A 16,342-nucleotide genomic window follows, 5' to 3' on the forward strand; every position below is an offset into this window, starting at 1 on the left:
CACTGCCTTTCCTAATTGGTGTGGAGCAGCTACTTCTTTCTAGCAGCAACTCAATTAGCCTAATGCCATTCACCTGTTTCTGTGCACTTATATACAGGCCTTCCACAGTTAGGTAAAGCAAATTTTTGAAAGTCATAGTTTGGGTAGATGTCCAGCATTCTTTGCCTGCCTTGCCTGTTTTTGGCTAAGTACCATTTTTTTATTCCCTTGCCTTGCCGTTGTCGTATTGCTCCTTTGGCTTCTAATTTCTGGACATCGACCTTCAGCTCTGTTTTTTGGCTCAAAGCCCTTTGCCTAGCACTGTGGGTTTTTCTGCTCTCGGGTGCCTTCAGTCTATGACCTTCACCTGGACTACGGATTGTGCTCTAGTCTCAGCCCTTATTCCCCTCTCTGAGTTTAAAGCTGCCAGCTCTACTTGTTGGGACATCCTTTTCCATTCTACTGTCCCTCACTGGTTCTAGACAGAGCCTGTGGAACCCCCATTCCTCACCCTTCTCCCTCCCTCCACAAGAATTGAGAATTTGTATACCTTTGTACTTGTCACTCTGCCATATAGGCCAAATCTGTTTACTGCAGAAATATCAATCCATGTCAACAGTTTGGCCCACCTGAGCCACAGACATCATATACGTAGACGCGTCATTGGGCGCAGGTTCGCACGTCAACGTCACCGCCATATTGTATGTGGCAGAAAAAAGTTGAGTTCTGTCATTGTGAACGTGAATCAGGGAAGATGCCTCATTCCTGTGATGCATGGAAATGTATTCTGGCTGATTTCACTACTTGTATCTGCCTTCTATAAACTAAGGCTGCACCATGTTTCAAAACTGGACACACTAAAGCTGCAGAGTGGTAACACAGGCTATATATATATATATATATATATATATATATATATATATATATATATATATATATATATATATATATATATATATATATATATATATATATATATATGTGTGTTATGAATATAAGGATCAATTTGTTAAATCTAAACATTGTGGTCTTCATTATGTGATGAAAGTGATATTGTTATGAGAAAAACATCATATTATGAGAATTAAGGGGGAACATTTCCAGAATAGTCACAGTTTGCAGAATTATTTCACTCCTGGAGTAATAGGGCCAGGTTAGATTATTTAAAATATTTTTAGTCTTTAGGAGAATAAATTCAGGAGAATGAAGCTAAAGGGATACAAAAATAAACTTGTAATATTACAAAAACAAAAATACTATGAATACAAAGTATATTCAGAGATTAAAGTCCCTCTGATACTGTTTAAGTGACTGAGTAACTGCAGATTTGGCACATTTAAGATGGCGGACGCTCTGACGCATCGCAGCACAGGCAGAACCCGCCCAATGACGCGTCTACGTTTATAATGTCTATGACCTGAGCTGTCAGCTTTGCAGTTCATCCAGAGTTCCCACGGGCCTCCTGGCTGCTCCTCTGATTAATTCTTGCACAGCCTGTCAGTTTAGGTAGACAACCATATCTTGGTAGGTCTATAGGTGATCCATCCACTCTTCATACACAGATGATGAATTTGAATAGTGCTCTGGATGATATTCAAAGATTTGAATTGAACCTGGCTTTAAAATTCTCCAGATTTTTCTCCCTGACCTGCCTGGTATGTTACTCTGCCATCATGATTCTGTTTGTTCAGTAATGTTGCATAATGTTTCCTAAAAATCCTTACACTTATGTACTACTATGTGTTGGCATGCCACATTACATCCCAATAACTGAATAAAAATATGTGGTTGTCATGTGATGAAATCTTCAAAGATTCCAGGGACGTTAATACTTTGTAAAACTGTAGTAGCTACTAGAGGTGTAACAATACATTGATCCGCATTGATATATATATATATATATATATATATATATATATATATATATATATATATATATATATAATTTTAATGTAATGAAATTACATTGACGCAAAATGAAAACATTGATCCACATAATTTTTAAGAGATGGCTTTATTTTGAAATTTACTAGGCATGAGACTGTGTGTTGATACCAATGTAAATAATAGTGTTAGAGGGACAGATGATATCATCTCATATTGATTGAGGGAATTTAATTTAAAGTGAATCGTATCATGACAGACTTTCTCAATATTTCTCAATATTGTATCATTATCCAAACAAATTAATATAATATGATAAAGCTGGTGATTTACATTCCCAGTAGCTACCATAGAGCTTCACTTAAAGCTTGTTTAATTGCTGTAATTCTGCCCTAAAAATACTGCTGCTTAAACACATAACAGTTAATTTTCTGACACCCGCCAACCCTCAAATCAAATGCAGAAGATAATTAAAGCTCACATACCCACATTAAATGTGACTTTTATGTCTAAACAAATCTAATTTTAATTGTTCAAGTACTATATTCATCCAATCTATAACTGTAGCAAAAGTTGCTGAGACAGAAGCAATTCAGACCTTGAAATGTCTAACATCACAGCCTAAAGTCTCTCCATGTTAAAGGTTAATCAACATCTCATAGAACATTTTTTCATTCTGTACTTTTCCAGCAGGAGGCCTTCTTTAGAGATTGTAATAGGCTTAATGTGATCTCCAAGAGGAAGTCATTATGCAGTTAGGTCCTCCAGGCTCTATGTTTTCTCCTCAGCAGAGATAAGTGTAACGCTGTGCTGTGCTGCAGGTTTAAATATCACATGCAAATTTTAGATTCTACCAATGGTGCTAAAACATTTCAGAGTTTTTATATATATATAATTTGTCAATTATTGAATATTTATTGTAAATTTTTACAGCTCAGCATCTGATAAACTCTACAGGTGTCAAATTTTACAGTTTTCTTTGATTGTAAAATTTTACAGCAGCAGAATCACTTTTTAGTGCAACAGGCAAACAAAAGGGGGAGATGCTTAAAAGTGCTTACTCACGTACTGTGACCTTACAAATTGTAACACCTGTATTTCACTCTGGCTGCATAGGTTTTCTGGTTAAATTATCCCTCCTTGTGTGCTTATTACATTTTGTGTTTACACTTAATTTTGCTCTATTATTTGGTAAGCAAAGTGCTCTTGTGTATATTTACATTAAGAAGACCATATGACTGGAAATATGATCTTGCACATGTGCACAATGAGTAAACAAGGCAAAGCAAGGGAGACCATAGACATATATACGACATAATAATGACGTTACAATAAATAAATACAATCATAAGTATATGTTCATTCTTATCTTTGAAAGGTAATACCAGTAGATCTGGTTTGTAGTCTGAATCAGTTGGTACAATTACACACCAGCAATGAATGAGGTATCGCCTCCGAATTGTTCCACCGTGCCACTTCCAATATGGCGTTGATGCTGACGTGTGATTCAGCCCGCATCTATGTAATATAGTCTGTGAGGGAGCCAAGCGAGTCAGCAACTCCCAGCAAAGATGCAAAACGAAAGAGGAAGTAGCCCTAACCCTGTGGATCATGTGCAATGTTCTTTTTAGGCTCAAAAAGATATTATGATGACGAAAGTTTGGCATATATTGTTTTATTTGAAGATGAGTATATGGTATTATGTGATTTCTTTTTATAATCAAAAAACATGACCAGACCCCATTAATAAACTAAGTAGCTGCCTTTTATTATATATACATGCTGTTTTTTTATATTTAATAATATGACTTTATCATATATTTGATTGGTGGGGGGTAGAGGAAACTGCAATTGCTTTCTAAGGCTTCATAGAAGATTCTGAATGAAGCCAGCAATAAAATAAACTATTCTTTTTGTAGATGACTCTGGATTATCTGGAAACATTGTACAAAGTGAATGATCACAAATATCCTGCTTTACGTACACGCCTTGTGTAATGTTATAGAAGACTGAGCCCTGTCTTGTTTACAAAAAGGGACCCCAAACCCTAACCACAATAATAAACATATTCAGTGAAATCATCATGTTTTGCATATTTTTCAGAGATATGATTTGTAACTTTAAAGTGTGATTTGGCTCTAACTTAACCATTGTCTTACCTTAGCATTCCTGACTGCAGTGTGGTGATTCAACTAGCCTGGACGGTTTATTGCATGAGTCACACTGAAACTGTGCCTACAAGAATAGTCAGCACCAGCCATCTGTTGCCAAGCAGTGAATATGACAAAGCATTTGATGCTACAATTATTATTATTCCTTTTTCTTTTGTTGTGTGTGGCTCTGATTGTATCGCAACATTTTGTCTGAAATACATAAATGTGTAAGGGCAATGCTCTTACATGAATATGAAAAGAGGAGAATCAAAAGAGAAAGGATGGGTTGGGTCCTCTTCTAACCTGGCATATGTGTATAACACGGAGACACAAGTCAGTGAACACAGAGAAATGCTAAACATAAATAGCTGTTTAGAGGCCAGCATAGTTTAGTTGTAAAAAGTGGTCCAATTAACGCTAAGATTTGAATGTCTTTTAAAGTTTTCTCATTTCATGTATCATAAAGTTCTTCTAAAGGTTATGTGACACAGAGGAAAAAAAACAGGTTAATTTGTAAGAAATAACATAAAAAAGAAGAGGAGTTTAAGTGGAACTGAAAATATCACAATCACAGCATCTTTTCTACTAGTCATTAAAATTATTCTCCAACATGGTTTTACTGTCTTAGCCACATGGAGATGACATCGGTGTCATGGCAGGGTGTGTGGCCAACTATATAAACCTCTGTGGATAACATTCTCCCCAGCTTTGTGCTCTGCAGCACCTCTTCAGCCTTAACCTGATCCAGGAGACTGTTCCAGTGTTGTTGTTCCAGTAACAAAGAAAACTCACTCATCAGTGACGATAGATCTATTGCCCTGACATCCCACATCATGAAAGTCCTAGAGAGACTCCTGTTGGTCCACTGAGTAAGTAAACAATTCAATATTAGGACCCCCCCTGCAGTTTGCTTATCACCGTTGAGTTGGAGTTGAAGATGCCATCATACACCTGCTTCAACAAAACTACTGTCATTTAAAAAAGGCAGGCAGCACTGAGGATCATGTGCTTTGGTTTCTCCAGTGCATTTAACACAATTCTGTCAATCGACTGGATCAGAGACTCCCTGACAAACAGACCACAGTTTGTGAAAATGTAGTGTTCTGTCTAACTAGGTAGTCAGCAGCACAGTAGCACATGAGGGGAATATCCCAACGGCATGAAACAGCTGTATGTCTTCCCAGTTGGCACGGTGCCAGTGAAGAAGATAGAGCGGAGCTTGTAGGCTCTTTTTATATCATACTATAGCAACGTTATCTCGTTGCTAGGGCCGGTGGTTTCATTGACCATGTTGCATGGTGGTAGTCAGCGGCCATTTTGACCATATTGCATGCTGGGAAATGTAGTGTGTCACATCGTTAATGGCATTACACCTGTCATCTGCAGAAATACTCAGCTGCTCCTCCACATTCAGAGGAGCCAGTTGAAGTGGCTCGGGCATCTGGTCAGGATGCCTCCTGGACGCCTCCCTGGTGAGGTGTTCTGAGGATGTCCCACAGGGAGGAGGCCCAGGGGAAGACCCAGGACACACTGGAGGGTCTCTGTTTGTCGGCTGACCTGCAAATGCCTTGGGATTCCCCCGGAAGAGCTGGCCCAAGTGACTGAGGAGAGGGAATTATTGGCCTCCCTACTAAAGCTGCTACCCCTGCGACCCGACCCCGGATAAGTGGAAGAAGATGGATGGATGGATGGATGGATGGATGGATGGATAACATGATGAGTTTCTTGAGTTCAAAGTTTTATTAAAATATCATGAGACCTCAATGCGGTACCGCGCACGTGACGTCACCGTCTCAAGAGCAACGCCCCTTTTGCCGCTTAGGTAGGGCATACAGGAGAGAACGCATACAGGAGAGAACGCACGGACAACAGATATGACCGACTTTACAGCCGTTAAACTTTCCCAAGACGATGTCCGAGGCACACGGTTTACTGGTCGCACTGTCGAAGAACACACCAACCTTCAGATCAAACGATGGCTTGAGGTTCGAGGGCTTAAAAAGACTGGAAAACTGGCCGAGATGATGAACGGTAAGCTTTGTTTTTTTTTTCCTGCGCGGCGATCAAGGCAGCGTCGGCCGTTTTTTTTGTTGTTGTTTGCAATCACCGTCCAGGAATGGGTATATGTTTAATGTTTGTCTCATTTGAAATGTTTTTGAGTAAGCTATCCTGGTAGCAGGCTATCATGTTAGCGCCTGCTACCATGATAGCCTATATGCTGTCATGGTAGCAGGCGCTACTTTATTAACATGTCGGCCACCAAATACTCTTACCTTGACTTGATGTCGCTGGAATTGGGTCAGGATGTTCTTCGGTTGTGCCCTTTCCTCCGACAAAATGCTTGCTACATATGTACTTGAATTTGGTAACTTTTTCCGGGTTGAATTGTTGTGTAGGCGACCGCCCACGGTCCCAGCGCACACATTTCTCCTTGGCAGTCTTGAAGAAAACATCCTTCATATGCGGCCGATCAGCGTACCTCGAGTCGCTGTTGCACGTTCCATAACAACAATGTTTAAAACCATGGTCTTAGATTGGAAAAGCAGTCGTTTTACCGAGTAAAACCAAGGGTAACGCACGTCTCTTTTACAGCCGACACAGCGGCGGACTATGCAAGCATGCCCTACTGCGTACCACGTGACTGTGACGTCATCGTGGACGTTGTGTTTCTAAAATAGCTCGCGCGCTGGTACCGCATTAGAATTGTGAACTGACATGCTCTATTGGAAATGAATAAGGAAACTAAACAGTGACTGGAACCACCTTATTCCTGGCAGTTTGTACAATTGTTTGTGTGTGCAACTTCCAGTAAGATAGTTAAAGATGCAGTAATACAGTTTCTTTTGATGGATAATCATGAAAAGTGCGCTGCACGGTTTAGGTTACTGTTTTGCAGCTAAGCTAATATTTATGTTACATTTGTCTTTTTTTTCACACACTTGTGGACATGTTCCTGCAAAGATGTGTAGATCTGACAACTTGTGCTGTTGTTTTGTAGCCTGGCCAGCCAGACTGAGTTACGCCATGCACACGACTGGAAAGGAGCTGGCAAAGCCCAATTTCAAAGGTGGGACTAACAAGGTCAACGTCACCAGGTTGGAACCAATCAGATAACTATGTGATGTGATGAAAAAAAAAAAAACAAAACTCCAAGTGACACACTGTTTTTATAATTTATAGTCTGTAAAACATGTTATAGTTATTGCAGTCAATTAATATAAATATTTTTTAAATGTATTTTGGATAAATTAATTGTGTTAAATGAGTAAATAAATGTTGGGTTAATTTATTTTTTGGGAAACCAATTATTAAAAATTCAAAAGCAAAAATATGATCACTCCAGCCTGAAAATTATATATTTGCAAGGATTAAAAATAAAATGAAGAATATCTTCATGTTCATATAGTACAACTGTTTTGACAAACTAATCTGTTCTATTGAAGCTGAACAGGCTCTTGAGATCCTTTGTGTCCTGCCATCACTGTTTCCATTGACATCTGCTCTTCCAAAGAGGGTACGTGAGGCAAGTGAGGCTCTGCTGCACATTCTCGAGGTGAGTTTGTGAATTGTTCCTGGTGTATCAGAAAGCTTATAACTAAAGAAGCCTCTGGCTCACTATATATTTCCTAATCGCACTTTTTATTTGTAAAGACACCCAAAATAGTTGTTTTTTTAAAGACATTGTTTTCTAGTTCCATGTTTGCAGTCCTTTGTATCTCAATGTATCTTTTCTGTTGCATGTGTTACTTCATTAAGAAAAAAAACAACAACCCAGACTCAGGGACGCCGTATAGGGGGAATAGTTGGGACAATTTCAAGGGCCCCTTACTGCCATAATCTTATTTTTTTATTTATTGGTTTTGAAGCAATAATTGTATTAAGGATAGCTAATATAGTAATTTTAGTTTTATTAGCACTACTACAATTTTGCTCCGTATTTAGTTTTTATATTATCTCACTAGTTTAGGTTTCAAAATAACTAAGTGATTCTTGAAAAATTTAAATTACTGACAGAAGGGTATCTGGAATTTTTTAAAGTAAAAATAGGGTCCTGATACCATTTTGAAAAAGTGCCCTCTCTCCTGTCCCGTCCTGATTGTGTGTGATTCCAACTGCTTGCTTGGGGTAGGAGATGTGCCAGTAGCAACATGTCCCAAAGACAAGCTTGATGAGGGGTCTTTATACCTTATGGCCTATTATACCCTGCATCTCACCTACCAGAGATGTGTGGCTACTCTCCTCTCAGTCATTCAGAGAGAGCTCATTTTGGACAAAATCTATGAGAGAGATCTCACATCATCCTTTAAGAAGAGCACAGCTGAATGGAAGGCTTTTAGTGGCCAGTAAAGTTAATGGTCATTTGCATTAAGCTAGAGCGTTATCTCTCTTCCCATTACATTAACAGATTATTTCACGTTTATGTTTGATTCATGTTTAAAATTTTGCAAAGATTTGGGTTATGGAGGCATGAAAACATTGGCTAATATGTCCACAAGTGCAGATAAAAGTAAAAATTTTGTTAAAGGTGTTTTATTCATTTTATTGAAAAATATGTAAGAGTAACTAAGCAGTTGTAAAAGGGAGTATATCAGTATTGGTTCTTGCACTGATACTGAATGCAACGTCAGTGTGACAAAATAAATGTGTTCATTATTTTTTTTGTGATTTAAAATCAGGTTGGAGGAGGTATAATCATGTGAAAACATTTCTTCAAGCACTGCAAAAAGTAAAAAGTAGTTATAATTTTCTTGATATTTTTGTATTTGACCTTAATTTGAGCAGGTTATGGCAATTTGCTAATATAATTTAGTAGTGATAGTTTTTTTTAATTTAAATTAAGAAAAGTACATTACAATAATCTTATTTTAAGAGAAAAACTACACATTTTATTGACAGATAATCTTACTTGCCTGCTCACATTCAGGGCAAATACACTGAATTCAAGAAAATATTACTTGCACAGTATTTTTCAGGCTATACTGCACACTTAAAATCCTTAATTATTCTCATAAATTGATGGTGCACTCTATAATCCGGTGTGCCTTATATATGATTATTGACCAATTTTATGTGGTACAATGTGCTCAAAAATCTGTTAAAATATGTAAGTACGACTTTGGTAAGCAATGAAACCTTTCTGCTCAATGGATATTGGGTGCGTTACAGTACACTGTGTCACTACCTGATCGGACCACTGAGCTGTCTACGAGACTTCCTGACTGTAATGTTGAAGCTAGAAGTGCTTTCATGGCCCCCACATACTAAAGCATACTTCACTCCACGGAGGTTCGCGTGTACTCGAGGCGTACTCAAGGCCGACTCTACACATATTCCACGCATACAGATACGGGCAGAGCTCAATTTTTACGATTGTGTATGCAGTGTCACGCTATAAACTTCTCGGCCGCAAGAATTCTTTACAGCGAACTGTTTTATGTGTGACACCGAGCTTGATACACTGAGCTACTCCAAGCAGGCAGTTGCAAGCACGCACAACATCACAGTCCCTCTCTGTCCTCACTGACAGGTGTGCAGTGGGAGCCTGCTGGAAAACAAATGGCTCTAGGTGTTAAGCTAGCTAATCACACATTTTACCATTCATTGTGCCACTTTGTCCCACTGGCAGAAAGTGTGGGAATTGCTGGAATCTGCCCCAATAAATGTAGGCAATAGTACATTCGACTACGAAGTATAAAACGTCCGGCGGAGAGTCAGTGTCAGTCACACTGTACGTCCAAGTATGTGGGAGCCATTAGGCAGACAGCGCCTGGAGGATGTGCTAGCTGCAATAAACCAAGTAAGTTAATTAAATATAAAGTTATGTTTATTTTGGCCTTATGTTAGAAACAGGGCAGTGTAGTCCAACTACACTGCCCTGTAGTTGGACTACACTGCTCTCCCTTTCAGGTGAGAGCTGTGTACGTGAACGGGTAGAGTAATAGTACACACTTGGGAAGAATATTTAGTGCACTTTATAATCCAGTTTGTCTTATATGTAGACAAAGACACACATAGACACATTATTACATGTGTACCTTATAATCCAGTGCGCTTTATGGTCCGAAAAATAGGGTATTTAGATTGCTTTTGCAGAATGCTAGTCAGGAAGGCTTACTTTGGGGTGTGATGTAAAACAAAAGTGTTCTAGTCTTGTTTGAAGTAGTGGTATTTCCTAAGAAGTAGTAATGAAAGTTCTAGATCTATTCCCCCTTTATCTTTAGTCTTCTGTAGCATTAAGATGATATGGAGGGGGGAGGTGGGAATTGTTATCTTTCCAAAGAAATGTTAAGATCGAGTTCAGAGATGTAAGTAATTAATTCTAGATAAAACCATCATTTTAACTGCAGCAATCCTTCCCATAAGTGGAATTGATAGTGATTTCCATCTATCAAGATTCTCTTCTATCTTCTTTAAAAGAGGGATGTTAAGTTTAGTTAGACTCAATAATTTAGGCAACATAGTAACACCCAAACATTTAATACTCCCTGACTGTAGTTGTAAATCTAGGTGGTTCTGTAAAGAGCAGTTCATTGGAAGTAAGTAAGATTTTGATCAATTTATAGAGTAATCTGACACTTTTGAGAAAGATTCCAGTAATGTAATTACTTGAGAGAGAGAGAGAGAGAGAGAGAGAGAGAGAGAGAGAGAGAGAGAGAGAGAGATGTTTTAGTGCTGGAGATAGAGTAATACATCATCTGCGTAGAGACTAATTTTATGCTCAGTTTCATGAATTTTATACCTTTAATAACATCAGTTTGTCTAATTGTTGCTGCTAGTGGTTCCATAAAAATAGCAAACAGTGAGGGGGAAAGTGGGCACCCTTGCCTAGTGCTCCAAATTTATGCAGAGCAGCAAATTTCCAAATCAACACTATTAAACGCTTCTAAAGACAATATATTGGATTCAATGTTTTTACTATACAATTAATCTATTAAGTGTCCACTTTTAAAACTCACCTTAAGACACATTTCTTTCTTAATTTTTCATTCCTTGCTCTTATTCCTTTTTATATTTCCATTGTAATATTTAGTTTTTTCCATTTCAAATGTTTATTGATCATTCTCTGTATAGCACTTTGTTGCAGCTGCTGTTGTTTTAAAGTGCTTTATAAATAAAGTAGTAGTAGTTTTACCAATCAAAACAATCAAATATTTGACTTTAAACTTAAATTAAGACAACTTAATCTTGATCTCTAAGAACAAATCTAAAATGTCAGTAAAATATAAATTTAGCCTAACATTACCATTTTGAAAAATCTGTCCTCTTTATTTTCTCTCTTCTTTTCCTCATTTATCTTTCCTCTCAGTCCTCAGTGATCTCTCTTTTCTTTGTCTTCTGTCTTCCTCTATTTTCTCTCCTCACTCATCTGTCCTCCACATCTGTCCCATCACTGCTGCTACTGTCGTTTGAGCTCGTTAATCATCATGAGCTAGGCTATTTGCTTAACTAGCAAGCTGATAAAAAAGAGTTTGATTTTGTACAAAGCGGGAGAAATGTCACTTTGTGTGTTACAACCTTACGCTCGTTGAACAAGTGGTTTGATAAATGACTTACTGACTTACATTCTCCTCATTGAGGAGTGTGGTATTGCTCTCTGTCTCTAAAACACCAAGCTGCTGAGAGTAGCTGCCAGTAGCCTTGCCATTTGGAAATGGCATGTGGACCAAACCACATTGTGGGATAGGGGTGTCATGATCTTTTAGTAATTAGCAAACTAATTTTACATTTATAATGTGGATCTTTTGAGTTGTACTTTTATTTAACATTACTACTGTAGTATTTAAAAACAAATTGTCTCTAAAGAGATTTTTTTACATCCCCCCGGTATTTCCACCTATGCATTTTGGGAAAGCTGAGATTAATTCCACAAGCCAAATACAGGCCTGATAACCAGACCAGCAAATTCAAGATATCGCTCAACTAGAACCTGTCTGACAAATTGGAGTTTAAAGCAAGTCATCATGGCCCGACTTAAAGAAGATTACCAGATTAACAGATAAGAAACAATTTCACCAACATCAATCAGTCTGGGAAGGCAAAGCAAATGTATTCGTATAGCACATTTCAGTACAAAGACAACGCAAAGTGCTTTGCATGATTAAAACGTAGGGGGAAAAAACTGAATATGGGTAAGTTGGAATAAATTGTAGAAAATTGAAACAAAATAAAACATGGGAAAAAGAAAACTACAAGCAAATATTAAAAACAGTGTCAGGGTTTTGCGAGGCGAAAGCCTCATTGCCTAGGCTGCAATGAGGCGGAGGACAGCGCATGATGTTAAGAGGATTTTAATCAAAGAAACTTACACACACTCAGGCTCGGGAACAAAACTCAGTGCAGCGGCAACACGGGGAGTACAGCAATGCAGGAGAGAACACTGGAGGACACGGAGCAACGCAGTATGACCCGACAACGGGGAAACAAATCAAGGGGAACTTAAGTACAGGTGGGAATCAAGGGAACGCAGGTGAGTCTAATCAAATAATTAAGTCCATGGCTCGGAGGTCCGGACAATCAGTTGGGCTACAAACTAAAACTAATGGTGTTTCAGTTAACAGTTTAACTAGAACAATCAAAGGCAATCCTAAACAAATGGGTTTTTAATTTTTGATTTAAAACTCAAGCTTTCAGCACTTTTACAGTTTTTTAGAAGTTTATTCCAGATAAGTGGAGCATAGGAACTAAGTGCTGCTTCTCCATGTTTGGTTCTGGTCCTGGGTATGTAGAGTAGGCTGGAGTCAGAAGACCTACTCTGCAACCAGTTGAGTGCTATACCAGAAAGGCCGACCCAGTTTTCCAGGTGCTCTAACAGAATGGGGTGATTAACAGTATTGAATGCCGAACTGAAGGTCCAATAGTACTAGCGCTGTGGTTCTTCCATAATCTGAAGTTGTATGGACCAGTGGGTTGATTCTCATCTTCCTTAGAGAACTGTTTCTTCCCTGAGTTGCTGGGCTGGTGGTCACAGTTCGGAATCACAGGCAAGGTTGTTTCATTTCCATATGTGCTGTTTACATCAAAATTCACTTCGAGTTGCTGGATTTTCAGCTCCATAACAGCTATTTTCAGTAGAAGCGTGTCAAAGTCCTCTGAGGGGAAGGGAGGCATCTTGTGCTGATTAGCTGTAATCAGGTGGTTCTTCTCCATATCCACTTCATGTTGGTTTCTTTCTATAGCAGCGTTTTCCTAAGAGGTCTAGGTGTAAGGCGGCATCTTGTGTCGATTAGCTGAAGACTAAAATAGTCCACATGGGAAAAAATAAATAAATCCAATTTTCTGTAGTTTTGGCTAAGAGATAAAAAGAAAGTAAAAAGTTAAAGGCAGGAAAATCCACGCAAGTAGGGAGCACAGGAAAAATTGTCCGAGCGGTTGGAGAGGCAAGTGGAGAGGGAAGGGTTACAAAGGCATTTCTAAGGCCTTAGGACTCCAGAGATTCACAGTGAGACCCATTATCCACCAATTGTCAGGTGCACAGATCTGTGCACAATTCTGTGTGGATGGTGTTGTGGTGTTTATTCTCACCTTTCTCCAGTAGAGTGTGACAGCTGGATGGCAGCTGCTTGTGTTTTGTATCACCACCAATCACGCAGAGCCTTTACAGAGGCAGGAGACAGAAGAAAGGCATCAACGTGTTAGCTTACCAAGCGCAGTAACCTGACCATACCTTGTCCCTGATCTCCCTTGCCATTTCCTCAGTGACTAATCCATTTTCTCTTCTGCCTTTAAGGTGTCAGCTCTACCCTGGATCCAGACCTGGCTTCACCCTCCAACAAGCTCCACCAACAGCGATCAACCACAAGTTAACGTGCAAACTGTCAGCCTTGGCTCTCTGTTCACCGTCTTACTGCTCCCATGGACTTCATTGTCCATCTAGCCCGTAAGTCAACCTCTGCTTATCTCACACAACCAGCCTGCTTGCTATTGGTGCTCAGTCCTGTCTGTTTTTCTCATCCACAGTCAGAGAACAGACCCCTCCTGGTTTCCACCTGGTTTCACAAGATTCAATAAAACTCTTAAATTGCGTTGCTGCCTCCATGTTTACGTTCCTTTCAAAGTCCTCATGGAAAAGCAAAAAGCAATTGATACTGACTGAATCCTGTTAGTTCTAACATACTGGCCTGGAACCTCTTTTCTGCTTGAGAACTTTGATAACTTATTGTAATTAATGGGGCCATGATTTCCTAAAGGAGTGAGTGCACTCACAAAGTTTTTAAAGCTTTTGCCAATAACTGCCAAAGTGAGCTGGTTTTGATGGAGGTGGATCTGTCCCAAACATAGCTCCAATGGAATGCTGAAGAACCAAGAACACCGTCATTTAATTTATTTGCAGGAATGGAAGAGGAAGATTTTGTGGGATAAATGTGTATTTTGCCATACCGGTTCAAACCTGAACCGGTATGGCAAACCTGGATTTACGGAATCAAGTGAAGGCACTTCAGACTGGGACTCTCATTACCAGCACTGTGATGCCAAAGTGTCTAATGACCAAGTTGGAACTGTGGACTGGTGAGAACTGATTTTATCCATGCCATTGTACAATGTGATGATCTACCGCATTAAGCAGAATTTGTTTTATGGGATTTAAAAGAGCATTGCTAGCATTTTTCATAGATTAGCATACGGTCCATTAGCATGGCACAGCTGATATGTTTAGAAATATGTTTGGAATGAGGTGCCATGATTCTTTGTTTTGCTATTTATATATTGTGTCCATAGCACATAACACAAAGCTATTTGAATAGAATACCTGCGTAGGTAGCTGACTTGTATAATACGGTATATGGCCAGTGCTGTGCACTAGGTGTTGTGCAAAAATATCAGGAGCTTCATATTGTCATGTGTGTTTACACTTGTATGACAAAAGGGTGTTCTCGCTTGATGTATCCTCCTAATGTTTTTCTGTGTTTATGTACTCCTTTCCTTCTGCTTTGTATGTAAAAAAATAAAACTAGTTGGGAAACTCAAGCAAAAAATGCCTGCTTCTTCAGTGTAGCCAATAAACCTGCACAGGCGACTGCACAAGCAGTCACTTTAGTTTGGATAGTAATTTCACGTCAGAACTTAGATATCCAACTCTGCCAAAGTTTTTCTTTTCTTTTGGGAAACCAGAACCATGACGAACTTATACTTATGTCACACATCTGAGTGGTCACAGAAAATGCTCAATACACCAAAATGTTATTTTTTTTCAAATTTTCAAATTAAAATCAAGTTAGAGCAATTTATTTATAGCACATGTTTATTACGATAAGTACATTATATGCTTTTACTTTTAAGTGATGTTAACTTCAAACAATTCCCCTTTAACTACTTGCGTTGCTTTAAATGTTCTCCAGGATTAGTCTGCCTAAATCAGAGAAGTTAAAGTATCTTGGTGTCTTGTAGAATGGCCAGATGGAAAGCAAGATGAATAGAAAAACTCAAGGTTTGCTTGGTTTAATACAGCTGCTGGTGATTTATCGGTCCATCTAAGATCCAACTTACCTCTATTATTTGATTTAGGATAATTGCTGAAAGGATGACATGCTGGATACAAGTGGCTAAAATGAGTTTCCTCTGTGGGACTGTCTGGCACAACCTTGCAGATAAGGTAAGGTCTGAGGTGCTCCCAACAGAGCTGCAGCTAATCCATCCATCCATCCATCCATCCATCCACTATCAGGATCTGGGCTTTGTTTTGGCTGTTTGTTAATTTTGATCACTTAGTTCACTCCCCTGCCTCAGGTTTTATTTCTGTTTTAGGTTCTGTCTTAGTTTTGGTTTGGGTTTTGATTTTGTTTATGTTAATTCACTTGGCCTGCTCAGATCACTTCTCTGTATCCAGCCTTTAATCAGTCAACTCAGTTCACCTGCCTTCTATCTGCCAGCTCACCTCTTTGTCACCACCCCATCACTCTTCTTCTCCAGTCATCATCCAAACAGCTTCAGTTTACTTCCAGTCACTTCCCTTCCCCTGATTATCTCCACCCATTCTGGTAATTAGTTTCACTCCATTCACCTGCTCCCACTGGTTTCCCCATTGCAATATGGGGGCAATCACTTTTTATTCACAAATATTTATTATTCCTATATTTATTCATCCTTGAAGATTACGTCAGAGCCATGCCTTTAACCCATCAGGCCACAGATGCTAATTTATTTCCCCCTATGGAGATGATAAAGTTGATCTTATCTACATAAAAATAATAGTTTGATTGGTGAAGAAGTTTATGTTCATTTTGTCATGGTTTACACAGCTCTGGGTTTTTGTATCTGTTTGTATAGTTACAATCAGCCTGCTTTCCTTTGTGGCTCTCTCTCGCCCCTGTTGCCACTAGCTCTCTCTC

The 16,342-nt window shown here is 38.9% G+C and overlaps 1 long non-coding RNA gene across 1 annotated transcript; it reads left to right on the top strand.

Moving 5' to 3' along the window:
• Positions 1-13,846: 13,846 nt before the first annotated feature.
• Positions 13,847-14,037, top strand: LOC118558314. The gene is made up of 2 exons (XR_004928302.1): positions 13,847-13,893; positions 13,974-14,037. It is a non-coding gene; the product is annotated as an uncharacterized LOC118558314 (long non-coding RNA).
• Positions 14,038-16,342: the final 2,305 nt, after the last annotated feature.

The sequence above is a fragment of the Fundulus heteroclitus genome, chromosome 3 (assembly GCF_011125445.2).
Source record: "Fundulus heteroclitus isolate FHET01 chromosome 3, MU-UCD_Fhet_4.1, whole genome shotgun sequence".
NCBI classification, from domain to species: domain Eukaryota; kingdom Metazoa; phylum Chordata; class Actinopteri; order Cyprinodontiformes; family Fundulidae; genus Fundulus; species Fundulus heteroclitus.